This window comes from Salvelinus alpinus, chromosome 11, assembly GCF_045679555.1.
Source record: "Salvelinus alpinus chromosome 11, SLU_Salpinus.1, whole genome shotgun sequence".
Taxonomy (NCBI): Eukaryota; Metazoa; Chordata; class Actinopteri; order Salmoniformes; family Salmonidae; genus Salvelinus; species Salvelinus alpinus.
The window spans coordinates 2,751,604-2,765,275 of NC_092096.1; the positions used below are offsets into that span (position 1 = coordinate 2,751,604).

General features: G+C 39.3%; 1 protein-coding gene across 1 annotated transcript in view; it reads right to left on the reverse strand.

The window, feature by feature from the left end:
• Nucleotides 1–13,672, reverse strand: part of LOC139533474 (globoside alpha-1,3-N-acetylgalactosaminyltransferase 1-like) — a 212,108-nt gene that overhangs the window by 161,139 nt on the left and 37,297 nt on the right. The gene's annotated exons all lie outside the window — the stretch shown is intronic.

Genomic DNA, 13,672 nt, shown 5'->3' on the forward strand with positions numbered 1-13,672 from the left:
CCAGCTACCACCCAGTTACTCAACCCTGTACCTTAGAGGCTGCTGCCCTATATACATAGACCATCAGACTGTTAAATAGCCATCACTAGCCAGCTACCACCCGGTTACTCAACCCTGTACCTTAGAGGCTGCTGCCCTATATACATATACATGGAATCACTGGTCACTTTAATAATGGAACACTAGTCACTTTAATAATGTTAACATAATGTTAACACACTAGTCACTTTAACAATGCTAAGTATAATATTCATATATTTCTTAATTCCATTATTTTACTTTTAGATGTGTGTATTGTTGTGAATTGTTGGATACTACTGAACTGTTGGAGCTAGGAACACAAGCATTTCGCTACATCCGCAATACCGTCTGCTAAATATGTGTTTGTGACCAATAACATTTGATTTGATTATTAGTGATGGGCACCGATATGGAAACTCTATATCGATGTCAGCTACATTTTTTCAAGCTGATATCAATATCATATTGGTTTTATGAATAACCCATTTATATATCATATTGGTTTTATGAATAACCAATTTAAATATCATATTGGTTTTAGGAATAACCAATTTAGAGACAAGATCAAAGACTGTCGTTGCCAAATGTTTTCCTCACAAGTTATTTTTTCATTTCAAGTAGAATAGCAGTCTTTATGATAATTATAATAATAATAATATTGTATCTAAAAATGATAAAACAAAATTAATCCTGAACTCTTCGCTAACTCTCCCAACTTCACACACACACAGGAGGGGGAAGCGGCAGCAGAGGGAGAAAAATATTGTTAAGTAGAGAATCCCAAACGTGCAGTAGGTTCATTTGTTTTGCCACCAGGAAGAGGAGTCGAAATGAAAATTATTAAAGCCGAATAGTTAAAATTCAACTACAGAGCGACCTTAGATCGTGGCAAAAGGCCACACTTGACCGTTGCACTTTTAATAATTCCCAGTGTGAATGGCTAAGCCTGATAAACTATGAAACCACACGCTATTGCAGAGGCTTTGATATTACCAGCCACAATTTATATGGTGAAAACAATGTGCAGAAAGGCACAGAAACTCACATCAATACCTTTGTCAGTAACACTGTGAAACTAAGAATTGATGCTATAGCTGCAATCAAGAGGAAACTCTGACTGAACCACTCAAACTCCCCACCTTATGCTCTTCAAATGGATGTTAGCTGTGAGGAACGAGATGTCCATGCATTGACTTTTGTTCACTACATGTCGGGGAATACTATTCACGAGGACAAACTGTTCTGTCTCACGATTCCCGAGAATGAAACTGCACAGGGGATGTTCAGTGTGCTGTGTGGCTATATTGATGACAAACTGATTCCATGGGAATGAATGGTGGGCTTTTGCAAAGATGGCGCTCCATCTATCATGGGTGGGCGGGCCTCTAAACTCCAATTATGAATGTGTCTCCCTCTGCCATATGGATGCATTGTATGATACATACATGGTTATAACATCTACAGAAAAGACAGACATGTCAATGGTGGAGGTGTTGCAGACTATATTCAGAACCACAATCCTGTAAAGATTACAGAGGACCTCATGTTGAAAACTGTTGAAGTAATATGGCTACAGGTTCATCTGCCTCAACTAAAGCCCATTCTGGTGGGAAGCTGCTATAGACCACCAAGTGCTAACAGTCAGTATCTGGATAATATCTGTGAAATTCTTGATAATGTATGTGATATCAACAGAGAAGTATATTTATCTGGGTGATTTCAATATTGACTGGCTTTCATCAAGCTGCCCACTCAAGAAAATGCTTCAATCTTGAAAACCAGTCAACCTACCAGGGTAGCTACAAACAGCACAGGAATGAAATCATCAACATGTATTGATCACATCTTTACTAATGCTGCAGAAATGTGTTTTAATTCAGTATCCAAATCCATAGGATGTAGTGATCACAATATAGTAGCCATATCTAGGAAAACCAAAGCTCCAAAGACTGGGCCTAATATAGTGTGGAAGAGGTCATACTTGAAGTTTTGTAGTGATTGTTAAGTTGATGATGTAAAGAATATTTGCTGGTCTGTAATGAGGAGCAACCAGACGCTGCACTTGACACAATTATGACATTGCTTATTCCAGTTACTAATAAGCATGCACCCATTAAGAAAATGACTGTAAAAACTGTTAATCCACTTGGATTGATAAGGAATTGACAAATGGTATGGCAAATAAGTCTGGATATTGAGAAATGATGTGACTAAACTAAATAAAAAGAAGATGAAACTATACAAACGTGTATAATATAAAGAATGACAGTAAAAAGCTTTGGAGAATCTTAAGTGACATTTTGGGCAAAAAGGCAAACTCAGCTCCATCATTCATTGAATCAGATGGCTCATTCATCACAAAACCCACTGATATTGCCAACTACTTTAATGATTTTTTTCATTGGCAAGATTAGCAAATGTAGGCATGACATGCCAGCAGTGGTGGAAAAAGTACCCAATTGTTATATTTGAATAAAAGTAAAGATACCTTATTAGAAAATGTCTCTAGTAAAAAGTGAAAGTCCCTAATAAAATAGTACTTGAGTAAAAGTGTAATCGTTTTTGGTTTTAAATAAACTTTAAATATAATATCAACAGTAAATGTAATTGCTCAAATATACCTAAGTGTCAAAAGTCAAATGAAAAGTAAAATATTTTTTAATTCCTTATATTAAGCAAACCAGACGGCACCATATTCTTGTTCGTTTTTATTTACGGATAGCCATGGGCACACTCCAAACATCAGACATAATTCCCAAATTAAGTATGTGTGTTTAGTTAGTCTGCCAGATCAGAGGCAGTAGGGATGACCAGGAATGTTCTCTTGATAAGTCAGTGAGTTTGACAATTTTCCTGTCCTGCTGAGCATTCAAAATGTAATGAATACTTTTGGGTGTCAGGGAAAATGTATGGAGTAAAAAGTACAATATTTTCATTAGGAATGTAGTGAAGTAAAAGGCAAAGTTGTCAAAATTATGAATAGTAAAGTAAAGTACAGATACAAAAAAAAAAAAACTTAAGCGGTATTATTTTTACTTAAGTACTTTACACCACTGCATGCCAGCAACAAATTCTGACACTACACATCCAAGTACATCTGACCAAATTCTGAATTACGTAAAGTGAGTGTTGAAAAGGTGAAACAAATGATTGTTGTCTAAAAACAATGAAAAGCCACCAGGGTCTGACAACCTGGATGGAACATTACTGAGGATAATAGCAGACCATATTGCCACTACTATTTGTCATATCTTAAATTTAAGCCTACTATAAAGTGTCAGCCCTCAGGCCTTGAGGGAAGCAAAAGTCCTTCCACTACCCAAGAATAGTAAAGCCTCCTTTACTGACTCAAATAGCCGACCAATCAGCCTGTTCCCAACCCTTAGTAAACTTTTGAAAAAATGGTGTTTGACCAGATACTATGCTATTTTAAAGTAAACAAATTGACAACAGACTTTCAGCACACGTATAGGGAAAGACATTCAACAAGCACAGCACATATACAAATGACTGATGATTGGCTGAGAGAAATGGATTATAAAAAGATTGTGGGGGCCGTTTTTTTAGACTTCAGTGCGGTTTTTATTTATTATCAATCATAGTCAGCTGCTGGAAAAACATATATTTTATGGCTTTACACCCCCTGCTATATTGTGGATAAAGAGTTTCCTGTCTAACAGAACACAGAGGGTGTTCTTTAATGGAAGCCTCCGCGACATAATCAAGGAAGAATCAGGAATTCCTCAAGGCAGCTGTCTAGGCCCCTTACTTTTTTCAATCTTGAATGAGAACTGGCTTTGAGTAAATCCAGGGTGTCTATGTACTGTACCAGTCAAAAGTTTTGAATACACCTACTCATTCAAAGGTGAAATCTTTATTTGTACTATTTTCAATATTGTAGAATAATAGTGAAGACATCAACACTATGAAATAACACATATGGAATCATGTAGTATTTTTTAGTGATCCAATACATACTATAGTACACTTATCATAATTTGGTTTTAATCCAGAGACGTTAGCAAAAGTATCTAGATCCTCTATGAGGCTGTGGAGGGATTCTAATTGTTGTTCTAAATGAAAACATGAATCATCAGCGTACAATGAGACCTTCGTTTAAGGTTAGGCGTCACAACGGTGAAATTGGAGGGCGTGCAATTCAAATAAATAATCGTAATATTAAACATTTATGAACATACAAGTATCTTATATAGTTTAACTTCTTGAGGGCAGGGGGCAGCTTTTTCACTTTCGGGAAAAATAGCATGCCAAAATTCAACTGCTTGCTACTCGTCCCCAGAATATAAGATATGCATATTATTAGTAGGTTTGGATAGAAAACACTCTGAAGTTTCTAAAACTGTTTGACTCATGTCTGTGAGAATAACAAAACCTATGTAGCAGGCAAAACCCTGAGGTGTGTTTTTTAAGAGACACCAGATTTTTAAAGGACTTGCTTGCAGTTCCTACCGCTTCCACTGGATGTCACCAGTCCTTGGAAATCGGTTGAGGTTATTCCTTTGTGTACTGAAGAAGTAGGGCTATCGTAAATGAGGGTCACATGAAGTAAATGTTTGGAGAGAGTCATGTTATGAAAAAAGTTGCGTCAGTTTGGTTTCGTTTTGTATTGAACACAGATCATCACCTTCAAATTGATCGATTATTAACGTTTAAAAATACCTAACGTTGTATGACAAAAGCAGTTTGAAATGTTTTGGTAAATTTACATGTAACTTTTGATATATTTTGTAGTGACTTGGCGAAAGTTGGAAGCTGTGTTTTTCTGGATGAAATGGTCCAAATAAATTGACATTTTGGATATATATCGACGGAATTAATCGAACAAAAGGACCATTTGTGATGTTTATGGGACATATTGGAGTACCAACAAAAGAAATTCGTCATAGGTAAGGCATGATTTATATTTTATTTCTGCGTTTTGTGTCGTGCTTGCAGTGTTGAAATATGCTACTCTGTTTGTTTACTGATGTGCTGTCATCAGATAATAGCATCTTATGCTTTCGCCGAAAAGGTTTTTTGAAATCTGACATGTTGGCTGGATTCACAACGATGGTAGCTTTAATTTGGTATCTTACATGTGTGATTTAATGAAAGTTTGATTTTTATATCATGTTATTTGAATATGGCTCCCTGTATTTTCCCTGGCTATTGTCCTGCGGGACGTTCGCGTCCCACCTGCACCAGAGAAGTTAACAGCTTCAATTCTTGTTAATCTAACTGCATTGTCCGTTTTTCAATAGGCTTTACAGCGAAAGCATACCACGCGATTGTTTGAGGATGGCGCTCCACATCAACATATTTTTCAACCAGCACAGGCTTCATAAAATCACAAATAGCGATGAAATAAGTCACTTAATTTTGAAAATCTTCCTCTGTTTGCAATCCCAAGGGTCCCAGCTACAACATGAATGGTCGTTTGGTTGGATAAAATCCTCTAACGGCATAGACATAAATATGAGTCCTTTATCCATCTCTATGTGCTACAGTTGGAGGATGTTTGAGTTGGAAAAAAACAAAGAACTTTAACATAACATTGACCACAACGTTTTGTATGTACTGTTGTCTCATGTAAACAATGCTAATGGGTATTTTAGTTGTCTTTAAATAAATGGGTAGGCTGTTGCTAGATTGATTCTGCTGCTATGATTGGCTGGAATAGACTCAGCTGTTGCTCTCTGCATGACAATTCTCCCTAGACATTACCGTCCCGTGTTGGTGGGCAAGACTGGCCATGATTGAACATTTAAACCCAACCCTAAAAATATCAAAGGATTTAGGAACATCATAGTTTCCCCTAAATATTGCAAATCTTTGTAAGATACTATCTTTATGACCAACATTATGCTATTTACACTTTGTAGTCAACTTTGCCCCTTGAATCAATGTTTGACTAACATTGATGCCACAGGATGATTTCAACCAGTGAAGTAGTTTTTCTGGTTCAGATCCTCTATGAGGTGGGTATTGCAAGTACACTTTTAGGTGTGTCAGTATAATAAAATGTGGGACAAATTAGCACGCAAAGTACACTTAGTTGACAGGAAATAGCACTAAAACACCACTTGAATTCAACTTTAAATGTAGTTGTCCCAAAGTAACACCATTTAAGTAACATTAAATACATGCATAGTATATAAAAAATACAAAAATGAAAAGTATACTGAAAAAGTACACCAAAGCTAGATAAAGTGCACCTTTAGTGATATGCTAGTGACATTATTATTTGCAATTATCGTTCAGTGTCACTACAAGTACACCGAATGTGTATAAAGAACACTCAAATAAAATCTTACAAATACAGTTTAAGGTGGGTAGATAAGGTGGGTATTACAAACACTTGTAGGTGGGTCAGCATACTTTCCTTAGTACACTTAGTTGACATGAAATAGTACTATAACATCACTTTAATTCAACTTCTATTTATTTAGTACAGATTTAGTTGATCCAACATAACACCATTTACACACATAGTACATGCATAGTAATTACATAAAATATAGACAAATATATACCCCAGAAGCAAGAAGATTCCAACAATGAGAACAAACGGCTTTACATTTGAACTGAAACACATTGTTCCTCCAATAGTGTCAGCAAGTATTTAGTTTATCCTACACTAGAAGCAATATCCAGTCAAATGAAGATCTCTCCAATGAAACCAGTGGATCTCTTCAGCAAGCCTAGTCAAATGAGGAGGAGGAGCCTCAGCCCTTTGATCTGTACCTCCATGGACTTATACACACATCACCACGGTAACCCAAACCCAAACCAGAAGTAACCTGAAAATAGAGTCCTTTACCAACCAACCCTAGCCAGTTGTACATGTAGTGTCCATCCAAATAAGGAAGTAGAGTCAAATAAGGTCAAATATAACAGCCTCATATTTAGCATTAATTAGGATTCCTAATTAGCTACTCTTCTCGGGAACTAAACAGGAAATAACACAACAAATACATAATATACATAAATATACTGTACATAGAACAACAATTACATTACAATTTAGTCATTCAGCAGACGCTCTTACATCAGCTGATGTCACAAAGTGCTGTACAGAAACCCAGCCTAAAACCCCAAACAGCAAGCAATGCAGGTGTAGAAGCACGGTGGCTAGGAAAAACTCCCTAGAAAGGCCAAAACCTAGGAAGAAACATAGAGAGGAACCAGGCTATGAGGGGTGGCCAGTCCTCTTCTGGCTGTGCCGGGTGGAGATTATAACAGAACATGGCCAAGATGTTCACATGTTCATAAATGACCAGCAAGGTCAAATAATAGTAATCAAAGTGAACAGGTCAGGGTTCCATAGTCGCAGGCAGAACAGTTGAAACTGGAGCAGCAGCACGGCCAGGTGAACTGGGGACAACAAGGAGTCATCAAGGAGTCTAGGGCTCAGGTCCTCTGAGAGAGAGAGAAAGAAAGAAAGAGAGAATTAGAGAGAGCATACTTAAATTCACACAGGACACTGGAAAAGACAGGAGAAATACTCCAGATATAACAGACTGACCCTAGCCCGCCGACACATAAACTACTGCTGCATAAATACTGGAGGCTGAGACAGGAGGGGTCAGGAGACACTGTGGCCCTGTCCGATGATACCCCCGGACAGGGCCAAACAGGCAGGATATAACCCCACCCACTTTGCCAAAGCACAGCCCCCACACCACTAGAGGGATATCTTCAACCACCAACTTACCATCCTGAGACAAGGCCGAGTATAGCCCACAAAGATCTCTGCCACGGCACAACCCAAAAGGGGGCGCCAACCCAGACAGGAAGATCACGTCAGTGACTCAACCCACTCAAGTGACGCACCCCTCCTAGGGACGGCATGGAAGAGCACCAGTAAGCCAGTGACTCCACTGTAATAGGGTTAGAGGTAGAGAATCCCAGTGGAGAGAGGGCATCCGGCTAGGCAGAGACAGCAAGATCTAAACCAGGCCAGAACTTGTCCTTGTACACCAATTTGGGTTTCCAATCTCTACAAAAGAATGTGGTGATCGATGGTATCAAAAGCAGCACTAAGGTCTTGGAGCACGAGGACAGATGCAGAGCCTCGGTCTGACGCCATTAAAAGGTCATTTACCACCTTCACAAGTGCAGTCTCAGTGCTATGATGGGGTCTAAAACCAGACTGAAGCATTTCGTATACATTATTTGTCTTCGGGAAGGCAGTGAGTTGCTGCGCAACAGCTTTTTCTAAAATATTAGAGAGGAATGTGAGATTCGATATAGGTCGATCGTTTCTTATATTTTTTCTGGGTCAAGATTTGGCTTTTTCAAGAGAGGCTTTATTATTGCCACTTTTAGTGAGTTTAGTACACATCCGGTGGATAGAGACCCGTTAATTATGTTCAACATAGGAGGGCCAAACACAGGAAGCAGCTCTTTCAGTAGTTTAGTTGGAATAGGATCCAGTATGCAGCTTGAAGGTTTAGAGGCCATGATTATTTTCATCATTGTGTCAACAGATATAGTACTAAAACACTTAAGTGTCTCCATTGATCCTAGGTCCTGGCAGAGTTGTGCAGACTCAGGACAGCTGAGATTTGGAGGAATACGCAGATATAAAGAGGAGTCCGTCATTTGCTTTCTAATGATCATGATCTTTTCCTCAAAGAAGTTCATGATTTTATTACTGCTGAAGTGAATGCCATCCTCTCTTGGGGAATGCTGCTTTTTAGTTAGCTTTGTGACAGTATCAAAAATAAATTTCGGATTGTTCTTATTTTTCCTCAATTAGGTTGGAAAAATAGGATGATCGAGCAGCAGTGAGGGCTCTTCGATACTGCACGGTACTGTCTTTCCAAGCTAGTATGAAGACTTCCTGTTTGGTATGGCGCCATTTCCGTTTCAATTTTCTGGAAGCTTGCTTCAGAGCTCGGGTATTTTCTGTATACCAGGGAGCTATTTTCTTATGACAAATGTTTTTAGTTTTTAGGGGTGCAACTGCATCTAGGGTATTGTGCAAGGTTAAATTGAGTTCCTCAGTTAGGTAGTTAACTGATTTTTGTCCTCTGACGTCCTTGGGTAGACAGAGAGAATCTGGAAGGGCATCAAGGAATCTTTGGGTTGTCTGAGAATTTATAGCACAACTTTTGATGATTCTTGGTTGGGGTCTGAGCAGATTATTTGTTGCGATTGCAAACATAATAAAATGGTGGTCCGATAGTCCAGGATTATGAGGAAAAACATTAACTTGTTATGGCTGCAGGGAGCGTATTGAAAAACTGGAAAATATGTGCAAATTTTCAAACGGCCTCTTAATCAATTTTTGCTCTTACAATATGCATATTATTATTACTATTGGATAGAAAACAGTCTCTAGTTTCTAAAACCGTTTTAATTATTTCTCTAAGTGGAACAGAACTATTTTTACAGCCCATTTCCTATCCGGAAGTGAAATTTCCAAAATCGATGTCGCTCTTCAAGCCCTTGTCTATAAAAGGGCATGTCACTTAGGACTGTAGAAACACGTCATACGCCTTCCTCTGCGTGTCATGCGGAAGTGAGAGCAGAAATGACTTGATTATCTCGTCCTGGGATTGAACACAACCTCTTGGAGTGAGGTGTGCGCACTTTATTTTTTTTTCTGGGCGCGAAGTAGGACCTGGACTCGGCTCCTGGAAAACACTATGTAAAGGTGAATATAATCTTCGATTTTATTTGATACATGTCACAATATCATCCTAAAGTATGTTATTTCAATATAGTTTAATTATATTATTGAAATGTATTCTGGACTTTAGACGTGATGCGACGCAATAATTTTTTCAAGATGGAGAGGTTAGCGTCGCACTGCCAGTGTGCTTGCTAATTCAAGAGGGAAATTGTTCGTTCTGGATCGAAATAAAGACATTTCTGAACAAAGGACCCCTTGGAGAACATTCTGATGGAAGATCATCAAAGATAAGGACCCAATTTGGGATGCTTTTTCATATATCTGTCGAACTGTGCTATGCTACCGTTTGCCTTGAGCCAATGCTGTTGTGATGTTAGCTATTGTAGTAAGCTAATATGACGATATATTGTGTTTTCGCTGTAAAACACTTCAAAAATCTGAAATATTGGCTCTATTGCCCTGTGTGCCATTGATACTAAGAAATCCTTAGGCGCTGACAATTTAGACCCGTACTTACTTAAGTGTGCTGCACCTATTTTTGCTGGTTCAGTAACACACATTTTTAATCTAACATTAAGCACAGGAAATATCCCTAAGGTGTGGAAAGCAGCTTTTGTTCTGCCTTTACATAAGGGAGGTGACGGTAGTGATTTGGATAACTATCGACCCATCTCTAGGCTCCCTTGTCTGGTAAAGATTCTAGAATCTATAGTCAACAAACAGTTACAATCTTTTCTTTCTGCTAACAGTATTCTTAGTACCAATCAATCTGGTTTTAGATCTAAACACAGTACCACATCGGCCACTATGCTTGTTGTAAATGATATTGCAAATGCCTTAGACGATAGAAAGCACTGTGCTGCGTTGTTTGTAGATTTGTCAAAAGCTTTTGACACTGTAGACCATGCTATCCTTTTGAGTAAGCTGTCATCTATAGGACTGGGCACTGATGCCTGCCGATGGTTTTATGACTATCTTAAAGATAGAACTCAAGCCGTCATGGTCGATGGGGTCAAGTCTGACCCCTTACAGTTACTTAAAGGGGTCCCTCAGGGTTCAATAATTGGCCCACTATTGTTCTCACTTTATATAAACAACATTGGTGATGATGTCAGATATTGTAAATTCCATTTATATGCAGATGACACAGTGATGTACTCTATTGCTCCAACAGCGGACCAAGCTTTAATGCAGTTGGAGTCTGATTTTAGGATACTACAGGGGTCTCTTTTACAGCTTAAACTTGTTTTAAACGCTAAGAAAACAAATGTCATGTTTTTTTCTAGGTCTAAACTCTCAGTTAGAAACACGTTTGTAATCACTAGCTTGGATGGTACTCAAATCAATAAGGTCTCTACATATAAATACTTAGGGGTATGGTTAGATGATAGGCTTTCTTTTAAAAAACATGTTACTGAATTGGGAAAAAAGCTCAAATTTAAGATAGGATTCCTTTACAGAAACAGGGCTTGTCTGTCCTCTGTAAATAGGAAAAAATTTGTGCAGGCTACTTTTATGTCCGTTTTAGATTATGGTGATATTATCTATATGCATGCATCGGCAAATACATTAAAACCACTGGATGCTATTTACCATTGTGCACTCAGGTTTATCACGGGTGATAGTTACAGAACTCATCACTGTATCCTATATCAACATGTGGGTTGGGTCTCTCTATCTGTGAGGCGAGAGCAACATGCTCTCTTGTTTATTTATAAAGCACTTCTTTTAAAACTACCTCCATATATATCATCATTAATTTCCACAAGATGTACTAATTTTAAAACCAGATCACAGATGTGGATTACATTAGAGACTCCTGCGGTCTCCACAGAGTTGGGTAGGACTGCCTTCAGTTCCTTTGCACCTTATTCATGGAACAAACTGCAGATCCAACTTAAGTTAGACACTCTGGTGTCCCTTGCCCATTTTAAAATGCTTATGGAGGATCAATATGATGTTGTCTGTGATTGTTTCTGTTGAATTGTGTATGTTTTGAAATGTTCTTGTCTCTATGTCTAAAACTGTACATGTCAACATGTTTACTCAGGGCACAGCCGTAAAAGAGATCCAGGTCTCAGTCTGTTTTCCCTGTTAAAATAAAGATTAAAAAATAAAAAAATAAAAATCACAAGATCTTTCTCTTTCATTAGCTATCCACCATATATTGTTCTGAAATGTTTTATGATGTGTAATTAGTAGTTGACGTTGGTGTCTGTATTTTCTCTGGCTACTCCCGTGCGATTTCTGACTGTAGCTATCAATCAATCAATCAATTTTATTTTATATAGCCCTTCGTACATCAGCTAATATCTCGAAGTGCTGTACAGACACCCAGCCTAAAACCCCAAACAGCTAGTAATGCAGGTGTAGAAGCACCTGCAGCTATGATGGTAGCAGTAATGTAAAACTGATTTATAGCTAAAATATGCAATTTTTTTGAACAAAACATAGATTTATTGTGTAACATGTTATAGGACTGTCATCTGAGGTAGTTTTTTCTAGGTTATTTAGGTTGGTTCTAGGTTAGTTAGGTTGGCTTGTGCATGCTACTTGCATCCTACTTGTGCTGTGAAAAATGTCTGTCCTCTTTTTTATTTGGTGGTGAGCTAACATAAATATATGTGGTGTTTTCTCTGTAAAACATTTAAAAAATCGGACATGTTGGCTGGATTGACAAGATGTTTATCTTTCAAATGCTGTATTGGACTTGTTAATGTGTGAAAGTTAAATATAAAAAAAAAATAGATTTTGAATTTCGCGCCCTGCCTTAATTGCCCAACCTTGGTCGAGGCACAGACACAGTGGGGATAGCTGAGCTGACTACACTGACTGTGCTAGTGGCAGACTCCACTAAGCTGGCAGGCTGGCTAACAGCCTGCTGCCTGGCCTGCACCCTATTTCATTGTGGAGCTAAGGGAGTTAGAGCCCTGTCTATGTTCGTAGATAAGATGAGAGCACCCCTCCAGCTAGGATGGAGTCTGTCACTCCTCTGCAGGCCAGGCTTGGTCCTGTTTGTGGGTGAGTCCCAGAAAGAGGGCCAATTATCTACAAATTCTATTTTTTGGGAGGGGCAGAAATGTTTTTTCAACCAGCGATTGAGTTGTGAGACTCTGCTGTAGAGCTCATCACTCCCCCTAACTGGGAGGGGGCCAGAGACAATTACTCGATGCCAACACATCTTTCTAGCTGATTTACACGCTGAAGCTATGTCGCGCTTGGTGACCTCTGACTGTTTCATCCTAACATCGTTGGTGCCGACGTGGATAACACTATCCCTATACTCTCTACACTCGCCAGTTTTAGCTTTAGCCAGCACCATCTTCAGATTAGCCTGATGGTCTGTACGTGGAATTTATCACAGGGTTACCCCCACCCCCAAGCCCTTGCCCATTTCATCGCCTTAAACAAGTTGCCCTTGGCGAAGGAGACCGCTGATCTCATGATTACTCATCTCTTTCGACAACATGGACTTCCCCAGGACATTGTCTCGGATTGTGGGCCCCAGTTCGTTGTGCGGTACTAGAAAGCCTTCTGCTCCCTGCTGGGGGCGTCAGTGAGTCTCTCCTTGGGTTCCAACCACAGTCTAATGGGCAGACTGAGTGGGTGAATCAGGAGCTGGAGAATTTCCAACACTGTTTTGTTGCACCTCAGGCCATCAACTGGAGCAAGTTCCTCGTCTGGGCGGAATATGCTTTTAACACACTGCTGAACTCGTCCACTGGACTGTCGCCCTTCGAGTGTCAGTTTGGGTTTGCCACCCCCCTGTTTCATGAACAATAGGCCGAGCTGAGGTGTTCAGTCGATGATCTCGCCGCACCTGGATCAGAGCGCAATCCTCTTTGCTCCGCTCCTCTGCACGTCACCAACACCAGGCAAACCGGCACCGAGGGCCTCTTCGGCTCCTCCGACCGGGTCAACGGGTGTGGCTATCCACCTGTGATATTCCCTTAAAGGTGGACTCGTGGAAGCTGACTCCATAGGACCATTCAAGATCCTGAGTTGCATCAA